Source organism: Narcine bancroftii, chromosome 6 (genome assembly GCF_036971445.1).
Source record: "Narcine bancroftii isolate sNarBan1 chromosome 6, sNarBan1.hap1, whole genome shotgun sequence".
Classification (NCBI taxonomy): Eukaryota; Metazoa; Chordata; class Chondrichthyes; order Torpediniformes; family Narcinidae; genus Narcine; species Narcine bancroftii.
The window spans coordinates 222,648,009-222,664,211 of record NC_091474.1 but is presented as its reverse complement, the minus strand read 5'-3'; the positions used below and the strand labels follow the sequence as shown (position 1 = coordinate 222,664,211).

The 16,203-nt window shown below is 50.4% G+C and overlaps 1 long non-coding RNA gene across 1 annotated transcript in view; it reads right to left on the bottom strand.

Moving 5' to 3' along the window:
* The window catches only part of LOC138737054 (uncharacterized), a 36,844-nt gene extending 24,233 nt beyond the window's left edge, over window positions 1–12,611 (bottom strand). The window contains exon 1 of the long non-coding RNA XR_011340734.1: window positions 11,711–12,611. This is a non-coding gene — a long non-coding RNA (uncharacterized lncRNA). The remainder of the gene's footprint in view (window positions 1–11,710) is intronic.
* Between the last annotated feature and the right edge of the window lie 3,592 nt (window positions 12,612–16,203).

Sequence of the window (16,203 nt, the reverse complement as noted above, 5' to 3'; positions counted from 1 at the left end):
TCGCCAACACCAACAGATCGGAGCCCACATCCACAAGGGAAGGCAATTGCTCCAGTGTGTAAACATGCCCATCACTTCCAGTTTACTGCGTGTGTTTACTCACTATCCACGCCGCGTCTCCTTTTTCCAGGGTGAAGTTGCCCCTCCCAGTGGAGGATGCAAACACATCGCTGCAAAGCATGCAATACTCAGCAGTATGAAAGAATCGCAGCTAATCCATCCCACTCACCTGGCAAATGCAGCAACACAAACCAATGGGTGCACTCAGCTCTGTAACTGCTGCACTGCAATATAAAATGATATTCTGTGGTCCTCTTTTTTTCTCTTTCAAAGTTTTATTCATGTCCTTTTTAAAATTGTGCCCTCAAACCAATACATTCCATTGGCATTGCTTCGCACATTTCCCCTTCAACAATACACCCATGAAATGTTTGAGAGGCTGTTACATGGGACCCATTCCCTCAGTGTCCAGTGACAGCAGTAATCATAATTGATGGTCCTTCACCACACATTCGTTTCTGATCAAGACTGATAAGGCTATTTTGTAGGTGTGCATACAACTCATTTAAAAGTCCTTAAGATATTTTGATGTCTTAAAAATAACACATTCACATTTTGAAGTGGTGCGTATATTTCCTATTATAGAGTCACACAGAATATATTACTTCCCTTAAACCAACAGTATCTCCTCCTCAATTCTTCCATTTTTCAATCAATTGACCTATTTTAAGTGAGTGCTGTTCACTTGCGAATGCACAGCTGGGTCAGTGCAGGTTGGGTGACAGATTGTAGAGTTGAAGCAGGCAGCAGCTGAGCTGGCGGTGTGCCACCAATCAGCCACAGTCATGGGGCACCACTTGGCAGGAGGCACGAGGAGGAAGTCTGGAGCTGCAGGAGCAAATAAATCTCGCAGAGGTTTAAGAGGGAATGAAGAGATGGCAATGCTGGGTCTCCTCAGACACTGAGGCTCCAGCTCTTAGATCTGAATTATCCCAGTCAATCAAACCCGGGTAATTGCACTCACTTCTGAAAGACTGCAGGAATATCCCGAAGATTCCTGCACTTGAAGATTGATTTACAGATTGCAATTGTTAACTATCCTGGAGAACAAAATCACTGGGGCAAATTATTTTGTGTTTTTAGACTATTCTTAGAATGCTTTTTGTTTATTACCTGAAGATGCGGGTGGAAGAGCAATCTTTGAAGCTGAAAACTCTTCCCATCACAATGAAGAATCAGCTTCCTTCTCAGCTGCATTTATGAAGATAACGTGAGAGAACTGGTGTTGGTCAGCCTGTCTGGAGGACAAACACACACTGACTGGTAAAGCTAGGAGGAGCTTCTAATCACACCAAGGAGGGAACAGGAGAACATACTGTAGGTCCAAGTATGAAGAGGGACCATCAGCCAAACTGGAAGATCAGCAACAGTCTGGAGAAAGTTGAGAAAGTGCCAACCTAAAAGTCTCTTTAACAAAAGTACCTGGATAGAAATTGTTCCATCAGGCAGATGCAGCAAGGATCCAGGAAGGGAGGGTTATGTATGTTAAATTTATTGGACTTTGTTGAGGCTATAACAAGTGCAGTGGATTGTGGGGAACAGGTGGATGTTGTATACAGCAAATCCCCTAGTATCCGGCACCTATGGGGATTGGTAGATGCCAGATAAGTGTATTTCTTGGTTGCTTAAGATTGTATGCTGTGTGGATTGGTGAACTGATTGCTATGGGTGCCAATTTTAAATGTTCATTTTTTTTTTAAAACATTTATTATCCCACATTTTTTTGCAAGTTGCTTATTTCTGGATAATTGAGATTTTAACTGTAGTTAGATTTAAGAAGGCAAAAGTGTGTGTCACACTAAAGACATCCATAAAATTGCATGAAATTGGGGTTAAGTATTAGGTTACTAAGTATTAAGTGTTAGCATGGAGAGGGGATTGGTTAATCAATCAATTGGTTAATCAATAGAAGGCAGAGAAATGGATTAATGACTAATATTCTCAATGGATGTTTCTCTGGTCGGCAATCAGATGAGAGCAGAGTGTTGCAGGGGTCGGTGCTGGGTCCACAACTGTTTACAATGTACATTAATGATTTGGAAGAGAGGATATAATCAAAACTAGCTGTTGACACTAAATTGAATGGAAAAGCAAATTGGTCACAGGATGAGGAAGTCTGCAGAGACATATAAATAGGTTAAGTGAGTAGGCAACGGTCTGGCCGATGGAGTATAATGTTGGTAAATGTAGGCTCATCCAATTTGGAAAGAAAAACAAGATCGTTACTTTAAATAGTGAATACAGCATGCAGTGGTGCAGAGGGATTTGGGAGTGCTCGTGCATGAATCACATGAAACAGGTAATCAAGGTAAATGGAATGTTGGCTTTCATTTCCAGAAGGATTGGGTTTAAGGGCAGGGATGTCCTACTGCAATTGTACGGAGCACAGTTCTGGTCTCCTTACCCAAAAAAGAATATACTGGCTTTGGAGGTGGATCACCAGGTTGATTCCAGAGAGAGTTAGCCTTTGAGGAGAGCTTGAGTTATTTTGGACCATATTCGCTGGAATTCAGAAAAATGAGGGAATTTTATTGAAGCATTATAAAATTATGAATCCAATAGAAGCAGAAATGTGCTTTCATTGATAGCTGAGACTAGAACAAGGGGACATAGGCTCAACATTCAGGGGAGTAAATTTACAATGGCATGGACAGAGGATTTGGATTAATCAATAGAAGGCAGACAGGATAAAACAGAGTTTCTCTGGTTGGCCATCAGTGGTGACTGGAGTGCTTGGTTTGCTGGTGTGGTGAGTAATTGGGACAGCAAATGGAATGTTTGCCTTCATTGCTGAGAGATAGAATTTAAAAGATGATGCTTTTATGATTCTGGATCTTCTAGCTACATTTAAATGGTGTGATTTGAGCATGCTGGTGTGGCAGGCTTGGTAGATGGAAGGGAGCTTCATTCCCAGGATTCATCCACATGGCCAGTCTGCTCAATGAAAGTGGTTGTGTAGAGCCCCTGAAGATGAAAGAATAGGTGCTCCTTAAAAATACGGCGTTAACCATCATGAACCACTTCTGGTGATCCACAATGACCTGTGCATTGAGGGAGTAGAAATCTGTCCCATTCAAAGAGGTTTCAGTCCTTAATGGGATCCTACATTGAGATGTGAGAGTAGCCCATGGCTGCCTTTATAATTGAGAAACCAGCAACGTTGGGAAAAACTTGGTGCCTGAGATATCCCTCATCTCACCTGATTGCTGGTGTAGCATGGAAGAGCCTGCAGTCACTTGAACAGGTCCTGTGGCAGTGAAATTCAGTCAATGAGAGAGCAGTTCTGGGTCAAATGAAGCTGCAGTTTATCTCCGAGAATGTCAAGTATCTCAGCAATGCAAGCCTGCAAATACATTGTTCACCTGAGAACTGTGGCCAGGACGTAAAATCTCTTTATAGACCCTCCGCAGGAAGACTCTTCTGAGATGGGTGGGTCTTTGCCTCTTGCCACAGGTGTCCCAACCCACACTAGATGATAGCAAAGAGGGCTTTCCATCATGAAAAATTGTCTTTGGTGGCTCTGGTTTCTTAGCAGCTAGTTGTTGGAACACTCAGTTAGCTTCCAGCATCTCCCCTCCATTGAAGACATCTATGTGAGGCGCTGTCTCAAGAAGGCAGCCAACATTATAAAGTATTCCATGACCCTGGTCACAGTCACTTCTCACTGCTGCAGTAAGTCTATGCCTGATGTTGGGAAGAAGTTGATCACTCTCAGAAGTGCCTGGTTTAATTTTAAAACGATTACTAATGCAAGTTCCTCAGTGCAAATTCAATTTTGATTCACATGGCACTTTTTTTTTAAAAAAGTACAAGTGCTGCAAGATCAATATTCTGGGCTCTTGATGAATCCTGCATTGATGCCACCTTGCAGGGGCAGGTGCTGGCTTAGCAGTCACAGGACACACACCAAGGCATTGTGGGCTGCCATGGTAAATTGTTGGTTGGCCATTTGTGGGGGGGGGGGGTAGTGGGCAAGGAACAATGAGCTTGATCAGTTTATTGGAACAACTCCTAAATAATTACACAAGAGACTTTTAGACAGAACCAGGAAAACCCAAGGAACAGAGGGCCAAGGATCATGTGCAGACAGAATTGATTGATTTTAATTTGGCGTTGTGCTGAATACATACATCTTTGGCTGGAGGACCTGTTCATGTGCTATATCATTTAATGTTTGTCTCTTATGGCTCACTGGGAACCACAACTGCTTCTGGTTCAGAAGGTTGTGAGCTCAAGTCTTGCAACAGAGGATTGAACATAGAATTTAAACTGACACCCCAGTATAGTGTTGAAGGAATACTACATGCCCATATTAATGTGAAATTGCACAGAAACCCCAACATCCCCTCAGGTGACACAAACGATCTAGTATAATTATTTGAAAAAAGACCATGGAGAGGTCTCCAAAGGCCCGCCTGACCTTTTGTATCTTACAATAAATTAACTCTGTGGGATTTTAAATTGCTTGCTGCAACACATTACAACAGTAGAAGTACCTCAGTGCTTGAGAACCTAATGCCATGAGAGATGTCATATAATGCAAGGCATATTCTCCACTAACATTTTCCCATTTTTAATGGGGTAAAATGCCCCCAGCCACTTTAGAATAGAATCAATAAAATGTTAATTTTGAGGAGATATTAGAACAGCTAATCAAAAGCTTGGCTAGAGAGTTGGCTTTAAGGAGCACCTTGAAAGAGAGAAGCAGAAGCTGAGTGGTTTAGGGAGGAATCACTGAAAATCAAGATACCATTGGAGAAGCCATGGGTTCAGTACCTCTCTGAAAATAAACTCTTGTGGGTGTTGTACAGCCTTCATGCACCAATACCATCCCAGGGAGAATAATAATTTATTCAACCTACAGTTCCAATATAGGAATGGGCTTTTCCAACTTACTTTTAAACCAAATCCCAGAACTACTTTATTTGGTATTGTTGGAGAGAGTGACATAACTTTATCAGCTCTTATGGCTAGGCAGGCAGTGGTTCTGAGATGGAGGGACGTTCCCCCGCCTCCTCGTGCTCAATGGCTACGGGGCATCATGTCATGTTTATATTTGGAGATTAGATGCTCAATTTTTGATTTGAATTCTAATTTTCAGTTTGGGGACCCTTTTTGAATTACTTTCAAAATTGTTGATTTGTTACGAAGATAGAAGTGTTGACTTAATGAGGTAATTTATGACTCTAAGAATTGTCTTCCATTTTATTGGCCAAACAACTTTTTTGGGAGTGAGTTTAGATTTTTTTTAAATAAAATATTAATACAATGTCATTTGTTTGATTGAGAATGTGGGGTACCTTAGATGAAATGATATGATTTAAGTGCAATGTTTCTTTATGACTTTTAACATGCATTTTTTATGTGAAATTTCAATGTTAATAAAAATACTGAAAAAGCAAGAAATAGCTTTAAGTAACAATGGAAGCACTGACTGAAGATAGGCTGGAGACATTCTATGCCCACTGTCATCATTACATACCAAGCTGTGACCTGAAGCACATGGCCACGATTACCAAGCTGACTGGGTCCTGAACACACAGCCACCAGATAAGGCCAGGGGCGAGGTGAGATAAAAAACATGAAAGATACTTAACCTTACCCTCTTCAACTTGTTTGAACAGGTGCAAATTCTTTGAACAGAGGCAAACTTTAATATACTTTGCAGTTTAAAATAGAACATGTTGATGATAAATCGGGCAATTTAAAAATCGACCGACGATCGGGTGCTATGGACTATGAGCAAGATGTGAGCTCACGCCCTTGTATATGGCTCATTCTACCGTTACCATCAAGCCTGTGGCTCATTGAGGAGTATGGAAGGAGAGGCCAGGAGAGGCATACCTAAATATATGATTCCAGAATGAGGATTGCAACATTGGAAGACATGCAGATAAGCAATGTGTTATAAGAAGGGTTAGGGATGAACTCGAGATGGCAGAGGTCGACAGCATCGAGTCCACGCTGCTGAAGATCCAGCTGCGCTGAGTGGGTCACGTCTCCAGAATGGAGGACCATCGCCTTCCCAAGATCGTGTTATATGGCGAGCTCTCCACTGACCACCGTGACAGAGGTGCACCAAAGAAAAGGTACAAGGACTGCCTAAAGAAATCTCTTGGTGCCTGCCACATTGACCACCGCCAGTGGGCTGATATCGCCTCAAACCGTGCATCTTTGCGCCTCACAGTTTGGCGGGCAGCAACCTCCTTTGAAGAAGACCGCAGAGCCCACCTCACTGACAAAAGGCAAAGGAGGAAAAACCCAACACCCAACCCCAACCAACCAATTTTCCCCTGCAACCGCTGCAACCGTGTCTGCCTGTCCCGCATCGGACTTGTCAGCCACAAACGAGCCTGCAGCTGACGTGGACATTTACCCCCTCCATAAATCTTCGTCTGCGAAGCCAAGCCAAAGAAGAGAAGAAGATAAGAAGGGTCAAGTTCCACAATCCTGTTACACCCAAAGTGAATAGTTGTTGACAATTAAACTGGTAACAGAAAGAGAAAAAAACAACTCTTTGAACAACTCCATTCAAAGCAATGGCAGAGCCCTTCAGGAGGATGAATCCCTTGCAATCACTTTGAAACAAAAGTCTGAGAAGATCAGAAGTCTCAGCACACTCCTGTATATCCATCATGACATATCCAAACACGAACATAGCCAACATATCACCCTCTGCAATTTCTGCTACCTACATTGTGATCCCACCACCACACATAATCTCTCCACCTTCCATTGGGACCGCTCCCTTGTCCACTCATCCCTTTCCACTTATTGCCCCTTGCTACCCTCCCTGTGACCACAGGAAATACACTTGTAACCACACCTCCTCCATCACCTTTATTCAAGGCACCAAACAGTCCTTCCAAGTGAAGCAGCACTTGTGAATCTGCAGGAGTCACCTACTGCATCTGGTGCTCCCATTGTTGTCTCCTCTACACCGAGGAGACTGGGCGCAGACTGGGAGATATTGTAGCAGACAGAGTGAAGGTGGCCAGTGAAACTAGCAGTGATCTCCCAGTGGCCAACTATTTTAAATCCACACCCCATTCCCACTCCAACATGCTTGTCTGTGGTCTCATGCACTGCCAAACTGAGACCACCTGCACATTAGAGGACCAACACCTAATATTCCTTCTGGACACTCTCCAACCAGATGGTATCAATACTGACCTCCAGTTAGTTAGGCCCCTCTTCTGCCTCTCCTTTTGCCCATGTCTTCGTTCCTCCAGCTCCCCAACCCCCTCCCCATTACTTCTCAACTTTTTCCTCTTCTCTCCTCCCACCCATGTCCACCTTTAACCTCTTGCCTGTGGCCTGTGCTCCTCCCCCTGCCCCTTCTTTCCCCCGCCCCTTCTTTCCCCCGCCCCTTCTTTCCCCCGCCCCTTCTTTCCCCCGCCCCTTCTTTCCCCCGCCCCTTCTTTCCCCCGCCCCTTCTTTCCCCCGCCCCTTCTTTCCCCCGCCCCTTCTTTCCCCCGCCCCTTCTTTCCCCCGCCCCTTCTTTCCCCCGCCCCTTCTTTCCCCCGCCCCTTCTTTCCCCCGCCCCTTCTTTCCCCCTGCCCCTTCTTTCCCCCTGCCCCTTCTTTCCCCCTGCCCCTTCTTTCCCCCTGCCCCTTCTTTCCCCCTGCCCCTTCTTTCCCCCTGCCCCTTCTTTCCCCCTGCCCCTTCTTTCCCCCTGCCCCTTCTTTCCCCCTGCCCCTTCTTTCCCCCTGCCCCTTCTTTCCCCCTGCCCCTTCTTTCCCCCTGCCCCTTCTTTCCCCCTGCCCCTTCTTTCCCCCTGCCCCTTCTTTCCCCCTGCCCCTTCTTTCCCCCTGCCCCTTCTTTCCCCCTGCCCCTTCTTTCCCCCTGCCCCTTCTTTCCCCCTGCCCCTTCTTTCCCCCTGCCCCTTCTTTCCCCCTGCCCCTTCTTTCCCCCTGCCCCTTCTTTCCCCCCTGCCCCTTCTTTCCCCCCTGCCCCTTCTTTCCCCCCTGCCCCTTCTTTCCCCCCTGCCCCTTCTTTCCCCCCTGCCCCTTCTTTCCCCCCTGCCCCTTCTTTCCCCCCTGCCCCTTCTTTCCCCCCTGCCCCTTCTTTCCCCCCTGCCCCTTCTTTCCCCCCTGCCCCTTCTTTCCCCCCTGCCCCTTCTTTCCCCCCTGCCCCTTCTTTCCCCCCTGCCCCTTCTTTCCCCCCTGCCCCTTCTTTCCCCCCTGCCCCTTCTTTCCCCCCTGCCCCTTCTTTCCCCCCTGCCCCTTCTTTCCCCCCTGCCCCTTCTTTCCCCCCTGCCCCTTCTTTCCCCCCTGCCCCTTCTTTCCCCCCTGCCCCTTCTTTCCCCCCTGCCCCTTCTTTCCCCCCTGCCCCTTCTTTCCCCCCTGCCCCTTCTTTCCCCCCTGCCCCTTCTTTCCCCCCTGCCCCTTCTTTCCCCCCTGCCCCTTCTTTCCCCCCTGCCCCTTCTTTCCCCCCTGCCCCTTCTTTCCCCCCTGCCCCTTCTTTCCCCCCTGCCCCTTCTTTCCCCCCTGCCCCTTCTTTCCCCCCTGCCCCTTCTTTCCCCCCTGCCCCTTCTTTCCCCCCTGCCCCTTCTTTCCCCCCTGCCCCTTCTTTCCCCCCTGCCCCTTCTTTCCCCCCTGCCCCTTCTTTCCCCCCTGCCCCTTCTTTCCCCCCTGCCCCTTCTTTCCCCCCTGCCCCTTCTTTCCCCCCTGCCCCTTCTTTCCCCCCTGCCCCTTCTTTCCCCCCTGCCCCTTCTTTCCCCCCTGCCCCTTCTTTCCCCCCTGCCCCTTCTTTCCCCCCTGCCCCTTCTTTCCCCCCTGCCCCTTCTTTCCCCCCTGCCCCTTCTTTCCCCCCTGCCCCTTCTTTCCCCCCTGCCCCTTCTTTCCCCCCTGCCCCTTCTTTCCCCCCTGCCCCTTCTTTCCCCCCTGCCCCTTCTTTCCCCCCTGCCCCTTCTTTCCCCCCTGCCCCTTCTTTCCCCCCTGCCCCTTCTTTCCCCCCTGCCCCTTCTTTCCCCCCTGCCCCTTCTTTCCCCCCTGCCCCTTCTTTCCCCCCTGCCCCTTCTTTCCCCCCTGCCCCTTCTTTCCCCCCTGCCCCTTCTTTCCCCCCTGCCCCTTCTTTCCCCCCTGCCCCTTCTTTCCCCCCTGCCCCTTCTTTCCCCCCTGCCCCTTCTTTCCCCCCTGCCCCTTCTTTCCCCCCTGCCCCTTCTTTCCCCCCTGCCCCTTCTTTCCCCCCTGCCCCTTCTTTCCCCCCTGCCCCTTCTTTCCCCCCTGCCCCTTCTTTCCCCCCTGCCCCTTCTTTCCCCCCTGCCCCTTCTTTCCCCCCTGCCCCTTCTTTCCCCCCTGCCCCTTCTTTCCCCCCTGCCCCTTCTTTCCCCCCTGCCCCTTCTTTCCCCCCTGCCCCTTCTTTCCCCCCTGCCCCTTCTTTCCCCCCTGCCCCTTCTTTCCCCCCTGCCCCTTCTTTCCCCCCTGCCCCTTCTTTCCCCCCTGCCCCTTCTTTCCCCCCTGCCCCTTCTTTCCCCCCTGCCCCTTCTTTCCCCCCTGCCCCTTCTTTCCCCCCTGCCCCTTCTTTCCCCCCTGCCCCTTCTTTCCCCCCTGCCCCTTCTTTCCCCCCTGCCCCTTCTTTCCCCCCTGCCCCTTCTTTCCCCCCTGCCCCTTCTTTCCCCCCTGCCCCTTCTTTCCCCCCTGCCCCTTCTTTCCCCCCTGCCCCTTCTTTCCCCCCTGCCCCTTCTTTCCCCCCTGCCCCTTCTTTCCCCCCTGCCCCTTCTTTCCCCCCTGCCCCTTCTTCCCCCCTGCCCCTTCTTCCCCCCTGCCCCTTCTTCCCCCCTGCCCCTTCTTCCCCCCTGCCCCTTCTTCCCCCCTGCCCCTTCTTCCCCCCTGCCCCTTCTTCCCCCCTGCCCCTTCTTCCCCCCTGCCCCTTCTTCCCCCCTGCCCCTTCTTCCCCCCTGCCCCTTCTTCCCCCCTGCCCCTTCTTCCCCCCTGCCCCTTCTTCCCCCCTGCCCCTTCTTCCCCCCTGCCCCTTCTTCCCCCCTGCCCCTTCTTCCCCCCTGCCCCTTCTTCCCCCCTGCCCCTTCTTCCCCCCTGCCCCTTCTTCCCCCCTGCCCCTTCTTCCCCCCTGCCCCTTCTTCCCCCCTGCCCCTTCTTCCCCCCTGCCCCTTCTTCCCCCCTGCCCCTTCTTCCCCCCTGCCCCTTCTTCCCCCCTGCCCCTTCTTCCCCCCTGCCCCTTCTTCCCCCCTGCCCCTTCTTCCCCCCTGCCCCTTCTTCCCCCCTGCCCCTTCTTCCCCCCTGCCCCTTCTTCCCCCCTGCCCCTTCTTCCCCCCTGCCCCTTCTTCCCCCCTGCCCCTTCTTCCCCCCTGCCCCTTCTTCCCCCCTGCCCCTTCTTCCCCCCTGCCCCTTCTTCCCCCCTGCCCCTTCTTCCCCCCTGCCCCTTCTTCCCCCCTGCCCCTTCTTCCCCCCTGCCCCTTCTTCCCCCCTGCCCCTTCTTCCCCCCTGCCCCTTCTTCCCCCCTGCCCCTTCTTCCCCCCTGCCCCTTCTTCCCCCCTGCCCCTTCTTCCCCCCTGCCCCTTCTTCCCCCCTGCCCCTTCTTCCCCCCTGCCCCTTCTTCCCCCCTGCCCCTTCTTCCCCCCTGCCCCTTCTTCCCCCCTGCCCCTTCTTCCCCCCTGCCCCTTCTTCCCCCCTGCCCCTTCTTCCCCCCTGCCCCTTCTTCCCCCCTGCCCCTTCTTCCCCCCTGCCCCTTCTTCCCCCCTGCCCCTTCTTCCCCCCTGCCCCTTCTTCCCCCCTGCCCCTTCTTCCCCCCTGCCCCTTCTTCCCCCCTGCCCCTTCTTCCCCCCTGCCCCTTCTTCCCCCCTGCCCCTTCTTCCCCCCTGCCCCTTCTTCCCCCCTGCCCCTTCTTCCCCCCTGCCCCTTCTTCCCCCCTGCCCCTTCTTCCCCCCTGCCCCTTCTTCCCCCCTGCCCCTTCTTCCCCCCTGCCCCTTCTTCCCCCCTGCCCCTTCTTCCCCCCTGCCCCTTCTTCCCCCCTGCCCCTTCTTCCCCCCTGCCCCTTCTTCCCCCCTGCCCCTTCTTCCCCCCTGCCCCTTCTTCCCCCCTGCCCCTTCTTCCCCCCTGCCCCTTCTTCCCCCCTGCCCCTTCTTCCCCCCTGCCCCTTCTTCCCCCCTGCCCCTTCTTCCCCCCTGCCCCTTCTTCCCCCCTGCCCCTTCTTCCCCCCTGCCCCTTCTTCCCCCCTGCCCCTTCTTCCCCCCTGCCCCTTCTTCCCCCCTGCCCCTTCTTCCCCCCTGCCCCTTCTTCCCCCCTGCCCCTTCTTCCCCCCTGCCCCTTCTTCCCCCCTGCCCCTTCTTCCCCCCTGCCCCTTCTTCCCCCCTGCCCCTTCTTCCCCCCTGCCCCTTCTTCCCCCCTGCCCCTTCTTCCCCCCTGCCCCTTCTTCCCCCCTGCCCCTTCTTCCCCCCTGCCCCTTCTTCCCCCCTGCCCCTTCTTCCCCCCTGCCCCTTCTTCCCCCCTGCCCCTTCTTCCCCCCTGCCCCTTCTTCCCCCCTGCCCCTTCTTCCCCCCTGCCCCTTCTTCCCCCCTGCCCCTTCTTCCCCCCTGCCCCTTCTTCCCCCCTGCCCCTTCTTCCCCCCTGCCCCTTCTTCCCCCCTGCCCCTTCTTCCCCCCTGCCCCTTCTTCCCCCCTGCCCCTTCTTTCTTTCCCCCCTGCCCCTACCTTTTTCTTCAACTGCCTGCTTTCCTTCTGCCCTCAGGCCCGAACATTGGTTATATACCTTTGCTTCCTCTGGACACTGTGTGACCTTCAGAGTTTCTCCAGCACCTTTTGTACATTTAAAAAAGCCTTAAGCCAGTTTGATCCACTCCTGTGAATTGAAAGCATGGATGAGATCAATGATACAACAAAGATGCGGGGCCTGGCCAACATTAAAGGTGAACTCAGGAACTGTTTAATGTCTCAAATTTGGTTATTCTGATGTAGCTACAAAACCATTACCAGCTGACTATGTGCAAAACTGCTCAAAGTTTTTTTTAAAAATGTCCACAACCTATTCAATCAGGCCAATTACTTTCTATCAGTCTCACTTTGATCACCTACTGTTCAGAAGATGTCATCAACCATGTCATCAGCCACATACCACTCACCAATAACCTGCTCAATCTCAGTTTGTATCCCATCAAAACTATCCGACGTCAATGAGTTCATGCCAACATGGGTAAGTATGCCTGCAACAGAAGCAGGTGAGAGTGACCACCCTTGGCATTCCATTTAACCAAGTGGGGCATCAAGGATATTCCGTAAAATAGAAGTCAATGGGAATCAGAGGAAAATCTCTCACAGGGAATTAGATTTTGATCACTGTAGGCCAATCATCTCAGCTCCAAGAAATTGCGACTTGGGTTGTTGTTTGTGCCAATGTCGAGAGACCAACCACCTTCAGTTACTTCATCACTGGCTTTCTCTTCATCAGAAGGCCATCCATGAGGTTGTTTACTGACAATGGTACAACATTCTCTTTCACTTGTATTCCTTAAGCACACTATGTCCATGTATTTCATAATGTGGAAAACATTCAGACTCTACCTGATAGGTGATAAAAGAGTATCAGTGACACACAAATGCCACATCATCATCCTCCATATCAAACCGCTTCCTGAATCTTTATCAATGGTATTCTGGGATACCATCAATGAATGGAAGCTTAAGTTGACCAACTAGATCAATCTGTGGGCACAAAATCTGGTTAAAGGCTGGTACACTGCAGCAATAGTGAAGTTAGAAAGAGGAGGAGGATAGTACGGCTTAACATGTAGCTGAAGAGATGATGAAGGAGGGAGGGCTTCAGGTTCCAAGGAAGGTGGGACATGTACTGGTGGGATCATTTGCATCTGAACTGGAGGGGAACTAATATGCTTGCGGGAAGGTTTGCTAATGCTGCTCCATATGGTTTAGCATTGGGGTAAGAAGCTGAAGATGGTGGAAAGGTTGATGCAATGTGCAGTGAGTTTGCAAGGAAGGACAGGCAGTGGAGTGAGCATAAATGTAGTCAGCTTGAGGAGTTTAAATGTATTTATTTCAATGTAAGAAGTATAGGAATAAGGGAAGTGAACTTAGAGCATGGATCAATAAGTGGAATTGCTATGGCCATTGGGAGAGAGTTGGCTGATGCAGGTACTGGGGTTCAGATGTTTTAAAATGAGCTGGATAAGGGGAAAAGGGGGGGGTAGAATTACTAATCAGGATAGTATCACGACTCTAGAAAGGGAATACATTGTGGAGGGATTGTTGACTGAGTCAGTGTGGGTGGAAGTCAGAAACAGGAAGGAAACAATCACAAATAACCCTCAGGACACGGAGGAGCAGATAAGTAGGCAGATTTTGGAACGGTACAGAAATAACAGGGTTGTTGTTACAGGAGACTTCAATTTCCCAAATATTTACAGGCAGCTCCTTACTGCAAGGGAAATAGATGGGGCAGATTTGACAGTATGAGGGCAAGCTGAGGAGACTGGGTAATGAAATTGGTCAGGTGACAGACACCTCGCTAGGTAATATTGATCACAACTCCGAGTTTTACCATAGCTATGGACAAAGATTTTTTCTTTTCTTTGGCTTGGCTTCGCGGACGAAGATTTATGGAGGGGGTAAAAAGTCCACGTCAGCTGCAGGCTCGTTTGTGGCTGACAAGTCCGATGCGGGACAGGCAGACACGATTGCAGCGGTTGCAAGGGAAAATTGGTTGGTTGGGGTTGGGTGTTGGGTTTTTCCTCCTTTGCCTTTTGTCAGTGAGGTGGGCTCTGCGGTCTTCTTCAAAGGAGGCTGCTGCCCGCCAAACTGTGAGGCGCCAAGATGCACGGTTTGAGGCGTTATCAGCCCACTGGCGGTGGTCAATGTGGCAGGCACCAAGAGATTTCTTTAGGCAGTCCTTGTACCTTTTCTTTGGTGCACCTCTGTCACGGTGGCCAGTGGAGAGCTCGCCATATAATACGATCTTGGGAAGGCGATGGTCCTCCATTCTGGAGACGTGACCCATCCAGCGCAGCTGGATCTTCAGCAGCGTGGACTCGATGCTGTCGACCTCTGCCATCTCGAGTACCTCGACGTTAGGGGTGTGAGCGCTCCAATGGATGTTGAGGATGGAGCGGAGACAACGCTGGTGGAAGCGTTCTAGGAGCCGTAGGTGGTGCCGGTAGAGGACCCATGATTCGGAGCCGAACAGGAGTGTGGGTATGACAACGGCTCTGTATACGCTTATCTTTGTGAGGTTTTTCAGTTGGTTGTTTTTCCAGACTCTTTTGTGTAGTCTTCCAAAGGCGCTATTTGCCTTGGCGAGTCTGTTGTCTATCTCATTGTCGATCCTTGCATCTGATGAAATGGTGCAGCCGAGATAGGTAAACTGGTTGACCGTTTTGAGTTTTGTGTGCCCGATGGAGATGTGGGGGGGCTGGTAGTCATGGTGGGGAGCTGGCTGATGGAGGACCTCAGTTTTCTTCAGGCTGACTTCCAGGCCAAACATTTTGGCAGTTTCCGCAAAGCAGGACGTCAAGCGCTGAAGAGCTGGCTCTGAATGGGCAACTAAAGCGGCATCATCTGCAAAGAGTAGTTCACGGACAAGTTTCTCTTGTGTCTTGGTGTGAGCTTGCAGGCGCCTCAGATTGAAGATAAAAGCATACCAAATGGTAAAGTGTTTAATTGGGGAAGGGCTAATTGTGATGGGATTAGGCAGGAATTGGAGAGTAAATTGGAAATTAATGTTCTCAGGAACCAATGGGAAGGATGTTTAGGGACCACTTGCGTGGGGTTCTGGATAGGTTTGACCGAGACAGGGAAAAGACAGTAGGATAAGGGAACCATAGTTGATAAAAGAGGCGAGATAGCTAGTTAAGTGGAAGAAGGAAGCAAAAGACAGGAAGGGCTCATGAGAATTATATGGTAGCCAGGAAAGGACTTAAGAAAGGACTGAGAAGAGCTAGAAGTGGACACAAGAAGGCCTTGATAACAAGGATTAAGGAAAACTCTAAGATGTTCTATGCATACATGAAGAACAGAGGGATGATGTGAGTGAAGGCAGGGCTGCATAGGGATAAAGAAGGCAAAATGTGCCCAGAGGTAGAGGAGATCCTAAATGAATACTTTGCTTGAGTGTTCTCCAGAGAGAGGGACTTTGGTGAATGTGAGGTCAGTATAGAACAAGCTTATGTGGTGGAGCATGTGAGGTTAAGAAGGAGGAAATGCTGGATCTTCTTAAAAACATTAGGTTGATGTCCTCAGACCAGGTTACTACAGGAAATGAGGGAAGAGATTGCTGGGGCTTTGGCAATGAATTTGGAGGATGGCAAGTGTGCTCCCCATGTTGAAATAAGGTAATAGGGAGAATCCTGGGAATTATGGATCAGTGAGTCTTATGTCAGTGGGCAAAGTTTTGGAGAGGATTCTTAAGGACAGGATTTACAAGCATTTAGAAAATTATAGACTTTACAAGGATAGTCAACATAACTTTATGACGGGTAGGCTATGCCTTATGAGCCTAATTCAGTTTTTTGAGGAAGTAACAAAGAAGTTGATGAAGGTAGGGTGGTAGATGTGATGCATATGGATTTTAGGTAGGCATTTGACAAAGTCCCCCGTGGTAGACTCATTTAGAAAGTCACGAGGCAGGGGTTCCATGGAGCCTTGGCCGTGTCGATTCAAAATTTACTTGCCTGCAGAAGGCAGAGGGTAGTAGTAGATGGAATGTATTCTGCCTGGAGGTCAGTGATTAGTGGAGTTCAGTTGGTCGCCTGCCCTTTGTGATTTTTACAAATGATCTGGATGATAAAATAGAGGGATAGGTCAGTAAGTTTGCAGATGACACGAAAGTTAGAGGTGATATAGATAGTGTATCAGGTAGTTGTAAGCTCCAAAAGATATAGTCAGGAAAGTTGGGCAGAAAAGTGGCAGATGGAGTACAATCTGTGAAGTGAAGGGAAGGTCAAGCTTGAAGGCAGAGAGCATGGCTAATGGCAGGATACTTAATAGCATCCAAAACAGAGGGACCTTGGGGTTCAAATCCATACATCTCTCAAGGTTGCCGCGGAAGTTGATAGGATAGTTAAGAAGGATTATTGTATGTTGGACTTCACGAGTCGGGGAAATTGAGTTTAAAAGTCGAGAGTTTATGTTGCAGCACTATAAAATTCTGGTTAGACCACACTTGGACCAGTTCTGGT